This window comes from Cupressus sempervirens, chromosome 6 (assembly GCF_028749045.1).
Source record: "Cupressus sempervirens isolate cs-2001-9-10 chromosome 6, ASM2874904v1, whole genome shotgun sequence".
Lineage (NCBI taxonomy): Eukaryota > Viridiplantae > Streptophyta > Pinopsida > Cupressales > Cupressaceae > Cupressus > Cupressus sempervirens.
Window position 1 is genome coordinate 557509823 of NC_143123.1, and position 23255 is coordinate 557533077.

The window sequence follows — 23255 nt, forward strand, 5'->3', positions numbered from 1 at the left end:
ATTTATAGTCTTGATATGAACGAAACATATAATCTGTATGATTAGAAGTAGTAGGAAGAGAAAGCCAAATGAAGTCAAGACTAGCACAATGCCAAGGTCTAGAAGGATAATAAAGACTATGATTGATCTTCTTAATCTCACCATCATAAGGAAACTTAATGGAATGAATAGATAAACAATATCTTGCATGGATTTCAACCAAGGTAAGCCAAGCTTCACTTGAAATGGATGAGAAGTGGGAATGAAAACAAAGGTAGTATTTACCACTTTACCATAAAGCTTAATAGGAAAAGAGATGGAACCCTACAGAGGATACAAGAAACCATTACAAGTTTGATTCCAAGTAGAAATTGAGTTATATAAGTCATAATGTTTCTACTTATTAAAAAGAGGTTCTTTAGTAATGATGTTAACCATAGAAGTGGGATCAATAAGATAACCATAAGAAGGATATTTAGCAATTGGTGTAGCACTATATAGAGGACTATCTAGAGCATTAAACTTTAGCATCAGTGAATGAGATAGTAAGGGCCCTAGTAAAATTATATTTGAGTTTAGGTTGATCATTGGATGTAGGAGGAATGTCTTCCTAAGGTGGAGGTGGAGGTTGAACTACACATTCTACAACATTAATAGTATATGATTCTCTTGTCATAAGGTATTATAAGAAACACTCACTTCAAGAGGAACAAAATAAGAAGGATGTTGAACAATGGTGTTTGTAGTGTGCTAAGGTGAATGATTAGAATATATTTGAAGGTTTTGATTAGGAGGTGACATGGATTTGTTCCCACTATCTTGACCCTCAAAAAATAAAGTATTAGCATCAATAAAATCCTAAATCTTATGTTTCAAAGAATAATAGGATTCATTATCATTTCCAGGATTGTGATAAAATTGACACAAAGATCAAGAATTAAAGTGTGTACTTGACATAGTAGAAGGAAAAAGTGGTTTAACATTTGGAAACATAATCCTATTGGTACCAAAAAACCTATTTATAATAGAATGTAGAGACTTAGACAAAGGAGTAAACTTATCATTCATTCAAAAATTAGAGGAAGAAGTAGTGGAACATAAAGAGGCAAAAACTACTTGATCATCTACTATATTTATGGCATTTTTGATCTTGATGTAGTCGTTAGGTTATCAACAAATATATGATCCATTGGAATGGTGCTCTCAAATTGAGTCACTTGTTATTGATAATGATGAAGATTGCACAAAGTTGTGAAAAATAAGTAAACTCAGTAAGCATAATCTTATCTCTAATATCTTTTTATAAATTTGTAACAAACATATTTTGTATATCAATATCAGGCACATGATAAGAAGTTTGAGCATGCAAATGCTTAAATTTATCAATAAAATCAGTCACTTTCTCCTTAGGACCTTGTTTACAATGCATCAAATTAGTCAAAGAAATATAAGGACCAATATTATTAGGAAATTTTTGTATGAAAGAACTAATAATTCTATGAAATAAATTGATAGAATAAGGTGGTAAAGATCAACACCATTGCAAAGCTTTGTCATCAAAAGTGTGAGCAACCAACTTAGCTAAAATCCTATGGTCATGAGCTTAATCACTATTTAAAATTTATAAAGTCTTAAGATGTGTCATAGAATCATCTTTACCATTATAAGTGTCAAGGAAAGGTATATTAACTTTTAAAGGAGCAACAACATAGATAATCTTGAAAGACAAAGGACTACCCATAGCACATGTAGGAACATTGAACTTAGTTTGAGTGAAATTTGTTATTGCAAAGAAGACACTGTTTGAGCCAAACTAAGGATAGTGGAATAATTAGAAGGTACATATAGAATGAGAATATCAAACACACTAGGAAAAATGTATGAATTAGCTGGAATGGAAGAAACTACATGTGTAATACTGAGAACCATAGTAGAAGGGTTAGGATAAGTAATAGGAACACTCTTATATGAAGGTTGTGAAATCAGAAATGAAATAGGTCAAACACTCACACACAGATAAGGGATAGGAGGACCACTAAGAGGATTATAAACCTAAACATAAGTAGTCATAATAGAAGGAACATAAGTGGAAATCCTAGAGATAGACACAGAAGTAGGCATAACAAGCTCAAGAGTAGAAATAGGAGGAGTCATCCTTGCTTTAGAAGCAACTTGATTCAAAGGCTTAACATGAGTATGGATAAGGTGATTAAGACCATACAAAATATTAACACCATGGTCATCATTACTGATCAAGTTTTTAAGAGCATCAAAAGCAAGAATAGTTTCAGTATTGTATTTTTCTTGTAAAAACCAATCATGCATTTTATCAGTTCAGTAACAAGCTTATCAATTTTTTTAGGGGGAACTCTTAAAGCCTCATTCTCATCATGATATGAGTGAGAAGTTTCACACTCCATAGAAATATTAGGATCATGGGAAACCATAGCGTCACTAAGGTTTCAAAAAAGAAGAGAAGAAGAATCTAGATTAAAAAGGCCCATGAGTCTACGACTTTTCTTAATAGAAATGCTCCAGGTAGAACTAAAAGTAGTAAAGCTCATTAAAAAAAACAAGGAAATAAGACATTAAGATATTTAAACTTATGATATGAACTCCAAACTAATAGAATATAAAGTAGGCAAAGATGGCTAAAAGATAATGCTAAATGAAAGATCTAACACCAAATCATAAGTGAAAATGTCGACAGTCGGGTTCACCAATAAATGTGGGGTAAGAAATGTGAATCAAGGATAAAAAACCTAATTTCATCACATAAATCACTTACATGTGCAAGTGTGTGATATATAAGAGAGGAAGATAAGTAGGAGAAATATTTCAGTCCCGATTCTAGAAGACTAGGCCTAGAGAGATTAGTATTAACTAAGTGAACAAGGAGCACTAATCCAAACTAGATCTGGGAAGAGTAGGGGAAAGATTTTTTAATTTCTAAAGACCCTTAATGTGCATGTACATGCTGGACATAAATATGTTTGATTGATAAAGGAGGGAGAAGGAACTCATATTTGAAATATATTTTGTGCTCGTTGTTTTGATCAAAATAGGAGGAAATCTTCAAATTCAAGCATGACGTTATGCAAGAGAAAAAACCCATAAATATTTTGATGATTTTTTATGGGAGAATTAGTACATAAAGGGAAAATTATGCATCAAGGGTGTAATGCAACCCTGATTGACTATGTCCAACATTGATTTTGATTTCAAAGTTTTGAAGAAAGTCAAAAAGGGTACTCTGATTTGTAACCTGTCCATCAATTTGATATCCCAAACCTACAATAAAAAAGGTTTTTATTGTTGATGGGAGGGGGGGCATGTTTCCTCAGTTAAGTAACAGTTTAGGAATGAACCTTGGATTGAAATAGTATGAATGCAAAGTAAATGTATGAATTCACCTTACAAAGATGGATCTCTTGAATCAAATGTAATGTGCTTGACTTCACTAATGCATTTGGACCAAGAAGATGAATATGAAAGGATGAAAAATATATGTCAAAGAATCTTCAATAGATTGAAGAAGATCTCAAATATAAATTCATTTAATTGCTTGAGTGCTTGAGTCCTTGAATATTCAATAGAGGAATGCTTGAATGCTTGAGAGCTAGAGCTTAGATGCTTGAACACTTGTGAATGAGACATATTATTATGATTATGGATGATCAATAGAGAAAATAGAAGTGTTTGTATGGTATTAGAAGTGACTAACTCTCAGAGGTTGAGTGTCATAGAAGTTAACACCCGATTATCCAAAACATGGGACCTAGATAAAAAGGGGAAAATAGGGCCTCATTAGGCACATAGTGCACCCTTAATTATCCTGTTAGGGGTGTAGTGTGCCTTTAATTGTCAAGCCCAAAAACCCCAGGTACAATCTAGGAACCCAAAACAAATCCTAGAACCCAAAAATCATGTTTAGATTCCAAGGAACCCTATTTTGATGCTAGGAATAGATTCCAAGTGTAAAGGTGGATGGAAAGAAAGGACCTAGGGAAAATAGGCCCTACCTTGATATTTTCACTATGAAGATAGGAGCTTCAAAGAGGATCTATTAGGTTTTAACCTAATTCCACTTAAGAGAAAGGATAAAAAGGGAAGAAGAAATGAAAGAGAGAAGGAGATTGATGATCTCACATTAAATAGGTTCTAAATATTCATTAAATTGGAGTGTATTAAATTGGAGTGTTTCCAATTTAAGATGACATTGATACCATATAAGATTTCACAAACTAGTTAGGTCCACTTTGTTAAGAGATTATGTTGCTACAATGGTAAGAAAGTAATAGTCAAATGATCTATAACATTAGGACTACCTTGCTTCTTGAGATATATGTTATGTTATATCTTCCTCCTTCTTTCATCTTTGCTTGGTTGATTCATTTCTTTACACTTTTACTTTGCTCAATCTCTACACAATTCACCTTTCTTCTTTCCTTCTCCTTTTTTCATAGAAATATCCAACTTAACAATATTGATCAACAACCAAAAACTTGCTTCAACATCTCCATAAATAGTAAATTATTTACTTCTAGATTCTTCCAAATTTTGTTTGGTAACCACATCCATAGATCTCAGATTCATTGTACTTAGTCACATAAAAAATATAAATTTTATTGAACTATGTGCTCATCCTTAGCATGTTTCAATCTCCATCATCAAATCATCAAATGTATTTTTCTAGTCATTGATCTTGTAACTAACTTTGACTCATGCCTTTGAATTTCTCAAACATTCTTTATTTATTACCATAAGTCAACCTTATATTCTAATTTTCTTGTTCTTCTAGCTCATACTCAATGAACATTACATTTCACTTGGGTAAAACATCACTTGGTAAATACATGATTTACTCAATCAATATTGTAGAGCTCAAGCAATATTGTACTCCTTTCACCTTGTCACTCAGTGTAGCTTATATAGCTCGGTGAATACATAAAATTCATCATTACATTACAAAATTACATGATTGTAAAAAATCAAATCAATATTACATTACCAGTGTCCAACTCATTCAAGTTCCCATTGAATACCATACTTACCAACTATGTTATCAACATAATTTCTTAAAATCCTCTTTATCAATCAAATGATATGACACTCTACTGAATCAATACAATGTATAGCCAACTAAGAATTTGACATCAACGAAAATATAACAACTAATATGAGTCTTTTACATACATTCATAGTATTCATAGGTATATCATTAGTTGGAGCTATTAATCTCCTCTTTTGACATTAGTGACAACACATAAATAAATAATTTTACATTAGAAAACATTACATAAGATAATCAAATGTATGCATTGAAAATAATACAACCTTTCAACTCTAGGTTCTCATTTAGTTTCTTTGCAAAAAAATTCTTCATCATGTGTATTTGATTTTTATCTTCATCAACATCAATCTTCAACACTCGTCCCCCTTATAATATGATTTCTTTATGTTCAAAATTCTGCAATCTTCTTTATTTCATCCTCATTTCTAATTTTCTCCTCTTTTTCTTATACACTACTCGTCACATTCTCTTTACAGATTCGCTCCTAGAGTATATCATCCCCCTTTGATTATTCTTCCTTACTTATTCTTTCCTTATTGATTCTCTCCCCCTTTGATAGTAATTCCAAATGTAACTATATATTTCAATGTGAAACTTATAAAACCTTCTATTTATACCTTATATCTTGCATGTACTATTTACATCAGTTTCATTCCAATCATTTTCTCAACTTCAAAATTTCTCTTAATGTATGAACTATTGCATCAACTCCAAAAGGATATTTTTGTTCATCCATGAATTGATGCAATGTGCATCTTCACTTATTGAATTTTGGATAGAGAAAGGACCCCTAGTTCACCTCTTAGATACTCAAAAGAATCCTTAGGTAGTGCCTTAGTAAATATGTTTTCAATTTTCTTTGTAAACTTCACATATTCAAGTCTAGCTTGTTTGTCTTGTACTTTCTCCCTCAAGTTGTGATACTTGATCAATATATGCTTTGTCTTTGCATGCATCACCAAATTATTTGACATATTGGTTATTTCTATTGGAAATATGAGGTAGGCAAGGTTACTAAGAGGGGAGGGATGAATCAGGAACCAATAAAACTTTAATCATATTTGACCAATTAATCCTTCATTAATATTCTAATATAATTGCATGCATGAAAGAATGAAAGAAAATAAACATTCATAGCAATTTGACACAAGATATGGTGATCTAAAAACCTTTCAAATAGAAAGTAAAACTAGGGTGGGGATGATACCCACAAGATTTAATATTGCAGTATAAAGTTGGCTTATTAAGGCTTACAATTGATTGCTTTTGATGATCTACGCTATTAGGAGCAATAAGGACTACTAGGTCCACCTTGTGAAAGGATTTACAAAATATACAATGAAGTATGCACTTGGTAAAGAGATTTGTTAAAGAAAATTACATCTACCCTGTCAAAGGATTTAACTAATACACCTATTTGGATGAACCATTGGTTGATCTCTAATCTACAACTCTGATTCGCTAGTTGAGATTCCTTTGAAATATAAAGATCACCTTGTTGTGATAGATAAATCTTTGTTTCCCCTTATACTACTTGTAGCCTTCTTAATTCATACTCCATCTCTTTATAATTGCTTCATATATACTTATTTGGATATGATACAATTCATTACATATATACCAATCCAGATCACAATTCATCAAAGTCAGCTACAACATAGGTTTCCATAAAGATCACAAAGTCAGCTCAATTACTAACACTCAAGTTTAGAAGAAAAACTTGGTGATGTTCTAATACTCAATAGTCATTGTCAATACTTGGGATCATCATGCACTCAATAGATGTAGAAGCTTTTTATTCACACTAATCACTTCCAAGTAGCTTGAACTTGGTTAGCACTTGTGACTTGGTGAACACTATGAAACTCAGTATATAAACTGAATCACTTGGTTGACACTGCATGGCTCAGTCAACACTAACACTGTGAGCTTAGTATAAACTAAATCATTTGGTTGACACTCCTTGGCTTGGTCAACACTAGATTCTCATCACTAATACTACAATCTTGGTAGATACTGGAGACCACGATTGACACCGTGCAACTCAATTAATTCTATGAAGCTTGGTTAGCATTGTCACTAAAAAACTTGGTAGATATTGCTCGTCATGAACCCTATAAAGATTCTAGAATTCGGTAGCAATTGTAGAACTTGGTAAGCCAAATATATTACTCAATAGTAACTAAAGCACTTAGTTAACATTGAAAACTAAAAGATAAGCTTAGTAGAAACTTAACCAATTGACTAAGTGTGAGTCACTAATAAACAAACTTTGACCTTAATGTCAACAATCTCCCCCTTTGGCATTGGTAGCAAAAACACTTATCAATCCAAAAACTAAATGCTTAGAATTTCAAGTTCAAAACATTCTTATCTCCTCTCTATGTCTACAACTTTATAACATACTTTATTTTTGAGATTTTTCAAAATGAGCCTTTAAAATCAATGCCATTGTCTTGTCCCAATTTTCCTATAACACATTGCTTGCATGCAATGCAATCTGCATCTCTTCTGATAACTCCATCATGTGATCAGCTATGGAGAATTTATTGTCATGGATGAGTGTCTTGACATGTGTGATGTGTTTCTACAATGCATTCATATTTGGAAAAATCATGCCTTGGATGTCTACAAGTGTGGCCCTAATCTTGGCTTCTTCCCTTAATAATTTTGCTTGTAAACTTGTTAAATATTTGATCTTTGAATAGTGAGCAAAGCTATAGCTTGGGTCAAGTGACAACTAGTGCACACTTGCCTTCAAGTCTTCATATATCTTAGATAAAATTTCCTTGATTCCTTGGGTGAAGATAGATGTATCACACAACTTACTAAATAATGAAGTTAGATTATTTGTCAATGTTTCCAATGAACTAAGAATAGTAGAAAATTTTACTTGGTTTATTGCAATTTTATGAGCCACTTGTTCCAATACCTTGTTTTTAAATTCTCTTTCTACTCTTTGTAGCAACTTATCTTGTCCATTCATATCTTCATTGAATTTTTGGACAACTTCCACTAATTGATTTATAATAGGTTGTGTACTATCAACCTCAATACTTAGTGCACTTACAAATATGTCCTTTACATCTTCTAGCACTTGTGTTTCCTTCCTTTTCTATTCTTTAAGCATTTGTTTTTTTAGCTCTTTGCTATAGTAATTTCCTTAGGACGTTCATCTTGTCAGTAGTGAGGATAGTGATATCCCAATTTTGAATAACAATATCCTCATCTAAATCTATTTCCTCTTCTTCATCCTTTTCTTTTAGAGTAGGAGAAACAATTTTCTTACCCTTGTCTGATACTTCAATACTCAATTGAGACTGGTTCTCAATTGTCATTGTACTTTCTATATGTGGAATAGAAACTATACTAGAGATATAGAGGCTAGCAACAAAAGTAGATATTGCACCGATAGTAGAAATACCTTGTTGTTGCATTGTCAAATCTAATGATGGAGTCACTTGTTTCTCGATAGATGAAGTGTTAATCACTTCAGTCAATGTAGTACTCAACTAAATAGGTGCAAGGATTGGTTGGGTGCTTGGTGTTATAATGGTTGCCACAAAAAACTTGGCAAAAACTTTCTTAGAGATTGATGGCATTAAAGCTTTGCTTAGAGAGTGAGGAAATGAGGCCATCACTACTACTACAATCTTTTCTAGGTTAGTTTCCTCAATATTCTAAATTTTAGGGAGACTTTCCTTTATAGCTTCCTAATCTTTCTCCTTATCATCAAGATTTACATCTTCTATTTCCACATCTTATTCATCATCTTCCTTGTCATCTTCATCATCTTTGTCACTAATATGAATAACAAAATTACGAGGTTGATGCAGGTTGTAAATGTTTTTCCATGTAGTTATGGCTACCTTTACTACATATTCAATATCTTTTATCAATATCGTGTATTTGTTGAATTCAAGAGTGAGCTTTTCTTCATTTTTCTTCAAGTATACTTTCACCTCTTTTTCACTTAGACTCGACATGAGTTGCCTTAGAAACTATGTCTTTTGTAGTCTTCTTTGCATGCTCCCATCTAGGTTTGATTGCTAGCATAAGCTCATTAGGAATTTTTTGTACAAGCTAATCAGGTGAATACTACCATTTTCCCAATTATGTCATTATAATGTCCTCAATTTTCTTTCTCTCATCTGTATTCCTAGTTTCATATATGGGAAATTTGAAAGTTGCCATTCCAACTCCTCCTTCTATTTCCTTTAATTTTTCTTTAAATGTAGGTGGAGGATTTTTAAAAATAGTTTGCTCGATATCCTCACCTAATTTTAAATTCTTCCTAGATTTTGGTGCCCTTATTGTGAATATAATAGTGGATGACTTAGTAGGTTTGGTTATGATAACCTTATCTTTCTTCCTCAGATTTGGATTCTTCTACTCCATCCTTTGCTTCATTCTCTTCCACATCATCTCCTTTTCCCTCTATCAATAGGAGAGTAGAACTTGCTTGTTTTAATTTTTATATTCTCTTTCTTCATTTGTTAACTGCTTGAGGAATCTTAATTTCAAGTTCTATCCTTACCTTGGCTTGTGATCCACAAGATCATTCAGTAGAGCCTCAATAATATCTTTTGTATCATCAATGTTAACCTCATATTCAAGAGGCTTAACACTAGCCACCCTTAGTCTGACTTCCTGGATGTACACTCTATCACAATCTACCATGAAACATATATCATCTTTGTAGTCTTCTAAAAGTTTCTTTGGTATCCTATATCTATTATTCATCTTTTCTTTTAATGTATCAAAGTAGTTATCCATTATATATAAAAAATTTCACCCATCTCTGCTATTCATTCATTAATATAGATTATTCTTGGAAACTTTGATGTTTTCCATGTTCTTATTGAATTGATTCAATAACAACTTAGCAAGGTCAAATGACATGTTGTTCTTCACTACCTTGAAAGCCAAATCTACTATCTCAAATGAAACACTATTGAGACAACTAGAGCTATAGATTTTACGGGCAATCACATGAATTCCAAATTTCAATTCCATGTTTGTGATTCCACTTATCTTCATTCCTCTGCCATCCAATTCAACACGAGTTTTCTTTGCCAGTTTAGCCTAACCTAGGGTTTTGGTCACCTTGGCTTTGTTTAACATTAGAAGGCCAGTGATTTGGTGGATCATCTTCCTTGTGATCAAAATGGGCTAGTCCCACCATAACTTCCCATTGTGAACTTGACTCAGAATGAATCTTATCCATTTTGCCTAAAAATCCCTTGGCATATTTGAAATATGCGTCAAACCCTTTTCTTCCAAATGTTGATGCTCAAGTTTTAGAGTTCCTTTCAAACTTAACTCATTTAATGCCTCATGCATTTCATGTGTGCCTAGCTCTTGAATAGAATAGTGATAATATGAGCATATATCATGCACGAGTAATACCTAGGAAGGAATTTGTGATTGTCCACCTATTGGGTTGAGTGATTCAATAGTTGCTAGACTAATTTTGAATGCTCAAAGCTCACTATCTGCTCCTTGAATTAACATTTCTAATCCTTTCTTCACTTTATTGTTGGAAAAAGCCATGCTTGGTAGGGTCTTGTAGAGTTTTCAAGAATTCTTACAACAAAAAACACATAGATCACATGGAAGCAAAGAAATCACTCTTCAAAAATAGCTCTAAAAAATTCGCGATGGAAAATGAATTCAATTTTCTTCCTTTTAATAAATTTTCATTTTTCAATTGCCATGAATGCTTTGATATGACACTCACTCAGTGATAGATTATCTTTCACTAGGTTCTATCTTATGATACTCGATAGACATTCATAGCTCGACAATCTCAACATTACTTGATAGAGTCTTCAACAACTCGGTGTCTACACACAATACTTCAGTGCAACCCAACCTTTCTCAACAGGGCCTTATCACTCGACCTAGTTCAGTAAAGGTCTTTAAATTTTCATAACCACTTGGTGATCCTTACGCATCTTGAATGATGATATGGATCTTTCCTTTTAGTTGGTTGGAATTGATGAGATATGTCTACTTTAGAGTCCCAATTCCAATTATTCCTATGGGAATTCAAGTTGAAATGATTGATTCACCCAATTCTTGAGTGACATCTACTTCATGACTTTGACTTGCATTCTTAGAAGATTTTGGTATCCATTGATGTTTCATCTTTTTTCTAATATTACCAACTTTAGCTTTCTTTTCATCTTCAATTCTTCTTATGTTTATATAGTTCTTGGTGAAGTGTCCAAGTTCTGTACAAATAAAACATCTTCTAGTTGTCTCTCTTTTCCTCATGTGATGTTTTACATAGTTTTCTCCAATGTGCACAAATTCTCCATAGTAATGGCATCTACACCATGTGTTGTAGTCCCATCCAAATATTTCTTTCATAATTTGTTCTACTAGATTCAATATCTTGGTTTTGAATTCAAAAGATTTGTGTCCTTGTTTCTTGCAATTGTGACATTTACCTTCAAACTTAGGTTTCTCCTTGCATTCACTTGCTCTATGACCATGCTTATTGCAATTATATCACTTTCCATTGAATTATTCTTTACCATCACTCCAAAATTTGTTTGATGTATGGCTTAACTCACCACAATGATTACAAGTAGGCCTTTGGTTCTTTTGAGCTCCTTGCTTGGATGATTCACCTTCTTGTATGTATCGTGTTCCTATTTTTCCTTTGTGTTTGTACTAACTTTTCTCATTCAACTGATTCATGTTATCTTGAGATTTCAACATTCTTTGATTGGTTTTTTTTTTAGTATTTAGATCATATAGTCTTTCATTCTCTAATCTTAGATTCATGAGTTTCTCATTTGCATTAGTGATCTAATCAATGAAGTCTACTTGTTGAAGGGATGGATGTTGAATTTCATTGCTCTTTTCTTTTATCACTTCTTTGGCTTTGTCTTTTTCTTCCATGACTTCACATAATCTTATTGAATTGATTTCTTGTTCTCTTTTCAAATTTATAACTCCTTCTTGAATATTGGAATTCTTTTCTAATAGGTCTTTGATTGCTTCATCAACTTCATCTGAATTTCTTTCTTGATATATATCTTCAATTCTTCTTTCGTGTAGAGATTATCATTCATTTGTACTGCAAGATCTTTCCTTCTTTTCAATGATTGAGAGAATTGCTCCTTTGCTTTCTTTAGATCCCCAATGGCCAATTCAAGATGTAATTTTTCATTCTCAGTAGCCTTATCTATCCTATATATCTCCATTGCCTCTGATATTTTCTCAAGTTGCTAAACTTCTTCTGTCAGAACCACAAAGCTCTGATACCAATTGTTGGAAGTATGAGGTAGGTAAGGTTACTAAGAGGGGAGGGGTGAGTTAGCAACCAATAAAACTTTAATCTTATTCCACCAATTAATCCTTCATTAATATTCTAATCTAATTGCATGCATGAAAGAATGAAAGAAAATAAACATTCATAGCAATTTGACACAAGAAATAGTGATTCAAAAACCTTCCAAATAGAAAGTAAAATTGGGGTGGGAATGATACCCACAAGATTTAGTACTATAGTATAAAGTTGGCCTGTTAAGGCTTATAATTGATCACTTCTAATGATTTTCTCTATTAGGATAAATAAGGTCTGCTAGGTTCACCTTGTGAAAGGATTTACAACAATGAAATATGCACTTGGTACATAGATTTGTCAAAGACTATTAAGTCTACCTTATTAAAGGACTTAATTGATACACCTATTAGGATGAACCAATGGTTGATCTTTGGTCTACAATTGTAATTTATTGGTTAAGGTTCCTTTGAAATATAAAGATCACCTTGTTGTGATAGATAAATCTTTACTGCCCCTTATACTACTTGTAGCCTTCTTAATTCACACTTATTCTCTTTATAATTTCTTCATACATACTTATTTGGATATGATACAATTCATTACATATATACCAATCCAAATCACAATTCATCAAAGTTGGCTACATTAATATAGATTTCCATCAAGATTATAATGTCGGTCCAACTGCTAACACTCAAGTTTAGAAGACAAACTTAGTGATGTTTTGATACTCAACAACCATTGTCAACACTCAACATCATCATGCACTCAATAGACATAGAAGCTCATTTCATACTAATCACTTCCAAATAGCCTAAACTTGGTTAGAGCTTATGACTCAGTGAACACCGCGAAACTTGGTATATAAACTAAATCACTTGATAGAAACTGCATGACTCAGTCAACACTAATATTGCAAGCTTAGTATAAATTGAATCACTTGGTTGACACTCCTTGGATCATCAACACTAAATTCTCATCACTAGTACTACAAGCTTGGTAGATATTGGAGACCATAGTTGATGTTGTGCAACTCAGTTAATATTGTGAAGATTGGTTAGTATTGTCACTAAACAACTTGGTAGATACTACTCGACATGAACTATATAAAGATTCTAGAACTCAGTAGTAATTGTAGAACTCAGTAACAACTATATTACTTTCCAGTAACTAGAGCACTTGGTTAATACTACAAATTGAAAGATAAACTCAGTAGCAACTTAACCAATTGACTAAGTGTGAGTAATAAATAAACTTTGAACTTAATGCCAACAACCTCTTCTTGCATTCCTTCCAATAATTACTTCATCCAAACAAAATTTGAACAATTAATTATAGAAGCATCGTATTTAGCTTCTATAGTAGATTATAACATACAACTAGGAGCTATTTCTTGTTTAACCATGTTATCAATATTTCTCCTAAAAAGAAAGCTCCACCACTTGTGATTTTTCTATCATCAACATTACCATCCCAATCAAAATCCATATAGACTTTAAGAGTAGATTCACCATCTTATTTTACTATAGTAAGTTATTTTAGCCAAATATAATGTGATCCTTAAATTTTTTAGCAATTAACACCATATTTTCATGTTCACTCGTCGAATGAAAATTATTGTTCTCTATTGTTCTAAAAAATCCAATTTTAATCAAATAAGAATATAACCTTTCATAGTATGCACTCATTGCTTGCTTCAATCCATATTATGCCTTGTTCAACTTGTAGACTAGGTTCTTCTGACCAAATTCAAAAAATCCTTCTAGTTATTCAATGTAGACTTCTTCTTCAAGTATTCCATTAAAAAATGTAGATTTCACACCCATTTGATAAAATTTTAACTTCATGTAAGTAGCATAGGCCAACAATGTTCTTACATTTCCAATATTTCCACAGGGGCAAAAGTCTTACCATAGTCAATTCCTTCTTCTTGGGCATATCCTTTGCAAACTAGTCTTGCTTTATTTCCCACCACTTCTCCATTTTCATTCAGGTTGTTCTTGAAAATCCATTTTGTTCCTATCACATTCTTGTTTGTAGGTCTTGGTACTAATGTTCATGTGTTCTTCTCTATTTGATCAATTCTTCATTCATAGAATTTATTCGATCCTCATTTTCAAGTACAACCTTAATTGTTCTAGGCTCAAAGTTTGTAATCAAATAAGTATTGTCTTTCAACTTACTTCTTGTCATTGCTCCAACACTATTATCTCCAATTACTTGTTCAAGTAAATTATTATCTCCAATTACTTGTTCAAGTAAATGATTCTTTCTCACATACTTGGCTAACACATGTTTAGATCCCTAATTCTCAGCATTACTCGCACTTGACTGAAGTACAACTTCCTACTTTGGTTGAACTATCTATTTATCAAGTAAAGTAGGTTATAACCTGGGTAGTGTAATATACAAATCTATTGCAATCTTTTGGTTCCTTCTTGATTTCCACATTGTTCTTCCTTGCAAACTCATTAATACTTATGTTTACACTTTCAATCATTGTGTTTGTAGCTTTGTTCAAATATTTATATGCTTTTCTCTTAGATGAATATCAAGGGAAAATACCATTATCTCCATTTGAATAAAATTTACCATTCCTTGAATCCATCCTTTCTTCAACTGAACTCAGTTGAGAATTTTTTTTTTTTTGTGCTTGTAGCTTCTATCTAGAACATCTAAGCAGCATCATTTTCAATCATCAATGTCCTTGTACAATCCACAACTCATCTTTTTATTATCTTAGTAATTTCATTTTGTCGTGTTGTTCTTGGTGCAGATAACTATCTTTTGATACCAATATTAGCAAAAAAGTTAGTGAATTCAACAGACATAAAATCACCACCTTTGTCAGATCTTAGACATTTCAAATGTTTACCAGTTTCTTTCTCAATCATAGCCTTACACCATTTGAATATATCAATAGCATGCAATTTTACCTTCACGAACATAACAATCATCATTCTAGTGTAATTATCAAAAAATAGTATGAATTATCTATCACCGTAATAACTTTATACTCTCACATGTTTACAAAGATCAATATGCACTAATTCAAAAATATCATTAGAAGTGTGTGACTTGCTTGAAAATATTGGCTTTGTCAACTTACCAAGCTAGCATTCTTTACACATAGCATTCCCAGGTTTATGCACATTCGATAAACCTCTAACTCTTTTTTTCCTACTAATCTTCACCATGTTCTTAAAATTTACATGACATAACCTCTTATGCCACAAACATACATCCTTATTTTTAGCAAACAAATACATCTAAATAGTAGGATCAAGATAAAATATATATTACCTTTAGTTTGTATTCTAGTTCCAATTAGATTTCCTTCATTATTAAAGATCTTATCTTTTATGTTTTGAAACTCTAGCTTGTGACATGAATTGTTCAATTGAGAAACACTCATAAGATTATACTTAGTCCTTGTACCCATTAAGCATCATAAAATCTATTTTCTTTCATTAAACATTAATGACTCTCTACCTTTCACTAGATGTGGAACATCATTATCTAACTTATCAGTTCCACCATCATCAAATTTTTCAAGTTTTTCAAACTTACTTATGTCACCAATCGTGTAATGTGAGCATCCACTATCTATAATTCGTGTATCATTCTCATTAACATGTGAAATTAGGGCTTATTCACTCTCATACCTTTCTTCATGTGGATCTTCCTTGATAGAAACATAAACCATCTTAGCTACCTCTTTATCATCATTAAAACCATACTCAGTGCGCTCTTCTTCAACAATGTAGCATGATTTCTTTTGTTTGTCTTTGTAATCTTTTTTTTTTCATGTAGCTGTAATCTTTCTTGTCATTTCTATCACTCTTACTTCTATTAGGTCACTTAGCTACAAAATGACCAACTTCACTATACTTAAAATAGATCAAGGGTAATTTACCTTTTTCCTCTTGATAATATCCTTGCAAATAATGCTTCAATATCATCCATATCATCTTCAAATTCAGATTTAGTTTCATCTGTACCAGTCTTCTCTTTCTTTGAAGTACCAATTGTTAGTGAAGACTTAAAAGCATTTCCAAGTGTAACCAAACCATTTTCATAATTTTTGAACTCAAATGGCATCTATCAACCAACCAAACTATCAAGTGTCAAATTATTTTCAAGCATAACTCTTACTTATAGAGTTGCAAAAGCTTTTGTAGCATACATGGGTAGAAGATTTCTATGAACTTTACTTACAATATCAAAAGCACTAATAACAGATTTGATTGCACTAACTACTTATTTGACTTGGTTCACATATTATGCAACATTTTCACCTTCTTTCATTCTCATATCATCATACTTTCCTCTTAAACTTTTATCTTTATCTCTTAGTGCAATATGATATCCATAGTGTACAAGTGCCAACTTGTATCAAATTTGATTAGCATTAACACAGTCCTTGACATCATTAAACTCAAGATCATTCAGGGTATATTCAATTTCAATCATTATACTATTGTGGTCTTTCTTCTTATCCATTTGCTCCAAGGTCATAGAAAGTAGAGGTACAATGTATTCATTATCTAGCCAATAAGTAGCATTATCACAAATTCTAGACAGATATAGCCTCATTCTATATTTTCATGAGGAGAAATTCTCCTTGTTCAACTTTGATACCTCTCTCTTATACATTTCAAATATTTAGCTCAAGTTCCTTAATACTTCTTCCTCCAAGCACTGTGCTCTGATACCAATTGTTATATCTAAATGAGCAAGGGGGGTGGGTGGGGGGAGGGGGTGTGGTGGGTGAATCAATTATGTCCAACTATCCTACAATATTTTTAAACACTTCAATACCAATTAAAATTCACAAACATCAAAACAAATAACTTGATAATATCATTCAACTTCACAATTCAATCTTGTAATCAATTTATTCCAAACTATTAACTCAATGTTCCTTCTACTACTAAGCATTATTAATATAACTTATCCGTAACCTTATTGCTACCTAGTTATTATTTAGTTGTAGTATAAAGTAAATATCATTAAATTCAACTCTCAACACAACAAGATTCACACATTTGACACTAAGATTTAACATGGAAACCCTATAAAGGAAAAAACCGCCCTAGACCATCAACTTAAATAATTTCATTCTTTTAAAGTGAGCTCTACTTGTAGGCAACCTTGTCAAAGGTTTACATGCACATTTTTAGTGTGACTTTATTAGAGGGTTTTAACATAGAGATCATCTAGACCTTATCACTCTTTGATCCTATCTAAAGAGTGACATACTCTAAAGGACTTACAAACATCAATAATCGATGTTACCACATAGGATTTGAACTTATTAGGTCTACTTGGTTAAGATATTTTTTGCTACAATGGTAAGAAATCAACACTCAAATGGTTTGTAAGATTAGCACTACCTTGCTTGTTTAGATCTCTATTTTCCTTTGTCTTCCTCCTTCTCTGATCTTTGCTTAGCTAATTTAGTTCTTCATTGTATCACTTTTCTCAAAATCTATTTGATCTTCCTTCTCATCTATGTGGCTCACCTTTATTGTTTCCTTTATCTTGCTTTGCACAAATCTCAAACTTAACAATATCGATCATCAACCAAAACATTGCTCCAAAATGATGCAGGAGCATCTAGTAATGTAAGGGCAATTTTGTATCACCCAAAAATATTCTTGATATTAGTTTATATTTAATGTGTCTTGATTTTTGGATACCCATTTGGGTCAAACAGAGATTCCAACACTCATAGTTCCACTATTGGTTTTTTGGGTTAGAGGTTTTTAGCACCTTAAGATATGTGCCAATATAGAGAATAGGTTATTTTGTAATTTAGCCATAATTATAATGAGTTAGAGGGTGTAATTTGGAGGGATTATTATACTTTAATTTAAAGCACTCCAAAAAAGAATCAGGTCAAAAGGCTTTATGGTTTGAAAGTTATTACAGTTTTACGTTGCCTAAAGACCCCCCGAGAGCACTTAAAAGTCTGATTTGAGGCACTAAATAGCCTTAGATAGGCTCAAAAAGTGAAGACTAGTATAGATATTCCATAGGGATATAAAGAGCTTGGAGATATTTCTAGAAATGTAAACAGTTCATCAATCGGAGTCCTTGATCAAAGGTTATGCCTCCTAGAATTTGGACTACCATTTCTAGATTCTTCTAATTTTACATTGACTTCTGATGTGTTTTCTAGAACCTTCTGTTTTGGAAATGTATGCCAAATGAAATATTCTAAAATTTATTCCTAACCCTAAACCTAATTCAAGTTACTTAATGTCATTTCTAGCATTGTAAATGCAATTTTTGGTGGAGTTTGGAAGAAGGTACTACGAGGAGGGTTTTTTTCTCTAGAGTCAGACAACATTGTAAGACCCTAGGGTACATAATTTAGTCTATTTTAATTGTATTTAATATAATAACATATCACTTTTGATTATAATATTCACCTTTTCTTGTTGTGTTCATTTTGTCTTGGGTTGTGCCCTCATCAAGTGGTATCAGAGCAGGTTTTCTTGAGTGTGTAGACAGAGTGCTAACTGTGAAGTAGTTTGCACCAAGGCTGTGTAATTGTGGATTTTGATATAGTAATAAGATGCCTCCACAAAGGTAGTGTGGTGGAAGGGCCAAAGTTTTTCCTCCTAAGGTTAGAGCCCTCTAGAGACAAGTTGAGACATTGCAAGAGGAGATCCATAGAGGGATGCATATTGCCATAGGAAACAAATGTGATCAGGAAAGTGAAGAAGGAAATATTGTGTAGGAAGGGGAAGGATACAAAGAAGTCCCAAACTAGGTAGAGAAGAATCTTTTTAGGGTCATTAACAAGTCAGGAAAATGAGCTAAAATTGGCATTGACATGTTTTCAAGAAATCTAAAACCGGATGTGTTGATTGACTAGATCAATGAGCTAGAGGAATATTTTGAGTATGAGGATATCAGGGACCCTAATAGGGTTAAGTTTGTGAAGGAAAAAATGAAAGTCCATGCCAAGATCTAATGGCAAGAGATTCATTTGGAAAAAAAATATAAGAGGAAAGGAGAAAATCACAAGATGGGATCGCACGATGGACAAACTAAAAAAGTAGTTCATTCCTATTGATTACGAGCTTGATTTGTTCAAGAAGATGCAAGGGTCAAGGCAAGCATGAAACTCTATCTAGGAATACATAGAGGAGTTCTTTTGAGTCCTCATTAGGGTAGGTCATGTGGAAGCAAACAAGGAGAAGGTTTCCCATTACCTTAATGGGTTAAGACCTAGCATTCATGAGGAGTTAAGTCTGGTTAGAATGCCTAGCATTGAAGAGGCATACCAATTTTCCTTACAAGTTGAGGAGAAGTTGAAAAAAAAAATTGATGGAAGGAAAAGAGGGTGAAATCAAGTAGGAAGGGGTGGTGCTAGGTCATTTGGAGGCCGAAATGAGAATTTAAAGAAAATGAAGATGTGGGTACCAGCCAAAGCCAGAGGAATGAGGCTTTCGAGTACTCCCATGATCAAAACTTCAAAGATCATAGAGGAAGAGGTAGATGATGTGGACAAGGTTCTAGAAGAGGAGGCTTCTATGGTACATATTTTCATTGTAATGAAGAAGGTCATCATTCCTATGAATTCCCTCAATGCTAAGGAACGATAGATAGGAGAGTTAATGGTCAAGCAAGGGTTGCTCATGTGGATGATGATGCACAATCATTAGGAGAGGTTATCGTTAATGAAAGGGTCTTGCTGAGTAGTGATATTGAATTTAGACAAAGGAGGAGTTTGTTTCATACTAGGTGCAAGTATGAGGGTAAATTTTGTGATGTGACTGTTGATGGTGGGAGCACTAAAAACTTGGTGTCAAATGAGATGGTCTCAAAGCTCAAGCTCAAGAGGGAGAAACACCCCCATCCCTATCAGATTGCTTGGGTGTAGGATGATTATAAGGTCTAGGTTAGTGAGCAATATTTAATAAATTTCAAGATTGGGAGTTACCATGATGAGGCTCTCTGTGACATCATCCCAATGGATGTCTTCCATTTATTGTTGGGAAGGTTGTGGCTATTTGATAGACATGTTATACATGATGGTCATGCAAATACATACTCTCTAAAAAAGGATGAAGTTTGTTGCAAATTGAAGCCCTTGATAAAGGAGGGTGAAAAGGTATGTAGTAGTGCTAGGGTATGTCTTGTCGATGGAAGAAATTTTTTGGATGGCATGAAACATCAGCATATGTGTTATGCTTTAATTCCTAGAAAGGATAATGAAGGTAGCAATGAAGTTCCACTTGAAGTTTCAGGTCTATTAACTAAGTATGGAGATTTCATCTCTGATAATGTTATAGAATGGTTGCTACCAATAAGGAAAATCAATCATCAAATAGATTTAGTCACTGGAGCTAGTTTGCCTAATAAGACTGCTTATAGGATGACTCCTACTAAGACTAAGAAGCTAAACAAACAAGTTCAAGAGCTATTGAGGAAAGGTTTAATTTGAGAGAGCCTGAGTCCATATGCAATATCTATAGTACTAGCACCAAAGAAGGATGGAGAGTGGAGAATGTGTACAAACTCTCAAGCTATAAATAAAATAACCATCAAGTACTAATTTCCTTTACCAAGGATGGATGATCTTATGGATTGCTTGAGTGGAGCTCAGTACTTAAAAAATTAGATCTGAAGAGTGGCTATCACCAGATACACATACAAGAGGGAGATGAGTGGAAGACTACATTCAAGACAAAGGAGGGTCTATATGAGTGGTTAGTTAGTCCCTTTGGATTGACGAACGTGCCAAGCAATTTCATACGGATTATGAATGAGGTGCTAAAGATTTTTTTGGGCAAAATTGTTACTGCCTATTTGAAAGATATGTTGATTTTTAGTAAGTCTCTAGATGAACATTTATTGCACATTCATAGTGTCCTTGAAAGGTTGAGGGAAAAGAAATTGTTGGTTAATTTGAAGAAGTGTAGCTTTGTCAAAAGGGAGTTAGTCTATTTGGGGTTTGTTGTATCAGCTAAAGATCTCAAAATGGACCTAGAGAAGGTAAAGGTCATCTTGGAATGACCTACTCCAAGGTCTACCACTGAGGTGAGGTCATTCCATGGTCTAGCTAGTTTTTATAGGAATTTCATTATAAATTTTAGTTGTATATGTGTATCCCTAACTAAAACAATTAGGGGTGTTAGAAAAGAGTTCAAATGGACTACAAGAGTTGCAAAGAGTTCTGAATTACTGAAGAAGAAGGTGATAGAGCAACCTATGTTGGCACTTCTTGATTTCAAGAGTTGCAAAGAGTTTTGAATTACTCAAGAAGAAGGTGATAGAGCAACCTATGTTCGTACTTCTTGATTTCAAGAAAGTGTTTCGAGTGGATTCTGATTCTAGTGGCAGTTTCATTGGGGTTGTGTTGAGCCAAGAAGGTAAGCTTGTTTCCTATTTTAGTGAAAAAATGAATGATGCAAAGAATAATTATTTTGTTTATGATTAGGAGTTCAATGCAATAGTTCAAGCCTTAAAGAAATAGAGGAATTATTTGTTGCCAAAATAATTTTTCTTGCATATCAATCATCAAGCATTGAATTACCTAAATAGCCAAGGTAAATTGAATCAAAGACATTTGAAATGGGTAGAGTTTATGCAAAGCTATACATTTGGATTAAGACATAGAAGTGGAAGGTTTAGCAGGGTTGCAAATGCATTAAGTAGGAGATAGTTGTTGCTAATAGAAGTGCTAGTTGAAGTGGTTGGGTTTGATGAACTCAAGAATCTGTACCCTAAGGATCCCAACTTTGCAAAGGCTTGGAAGGCTTGTAAAGAACTTGTTACTCTAGACAGGACCAAATAGCTAGATTACATGATCTAGGATGGTATGTTATTTAAAGGAAGTCAATTGTGTATTCCAAGGAGTTCCACAAGGGAGAACTTGATCAAGGAGAAACATACTGGAGGGATGGCATGACACTTTGGTCAAGAAAAGACCATTTCCATTATTAGTGAACATTACTTTTGGCCTCAACTATCACATGATGTGAAGAAGTTTATGCAGATTTGTTGAGTCTATCAAACAACCCAAGGATTTAGCCAAAACACTGGACTTTATCATCCATTGCTCATTCCATTCAATCCATGGGAGGACATAAATATGGATTTTGTTCTTGGATTTATGATGACACAAAGGGGTAATGACTATATTTGTGGTGGTTGATAGGTTCTCCATGTTTGTGCGCTTCATTCCATGCTAAACGACTCATGATGTAGTGCATATTGTAGATTTTTTTTTTAGAGAAGTGGTGAGGCTACATGGTCTCCCAAAAAGTATTTTTTTTGACAAAGATACTAAATTTTTTAGGTATTTCTAGAGGAATTTGTGGAAGAAGTTGAAGACATTGAAGTTCAATTCTACACATCATCCATAGATTGATGGACAAATCAAAGTAGTGAATAGAAGTCTAGGCAATTTGGTAAGGTGTTTAGTAGGTGATAAGCCCAAGGGATGGGATTTGATTCTACCAGAAGTAGAACTTGCTTACAACAATTCTTTGAATAGAAGTACTAGTAAATGTCCATTCCAAATTGTGTATGGGAGTAGTCCAAGGACTGCACCAAAGCTAAGGAAGATGGAGCAAGGAGAGAGGATAAGTGTTGATGTAGAAGACTTTGTTGAACATGTCAAGAACCTACATGAGGAGGTACATGCACATATTACCAAGATGAACCTGTAGTATAAGGGTAGAGAAGATCAAAAGAGGAGACCTAAGGAGTTCCAAGTTGGGGATTTGGTTATGGTGTACTTGAGGAAGGAATGATTTCCAGTGGATGCTTGCAACAAGATAAAGATGAAGAAATTTGGTCCCTACAAAATTTTGAAGAAACATGATTCAAGAAATGCATATGAGGTGGAGTTTCTAGATAGGATTCACATTTCTCCTATTT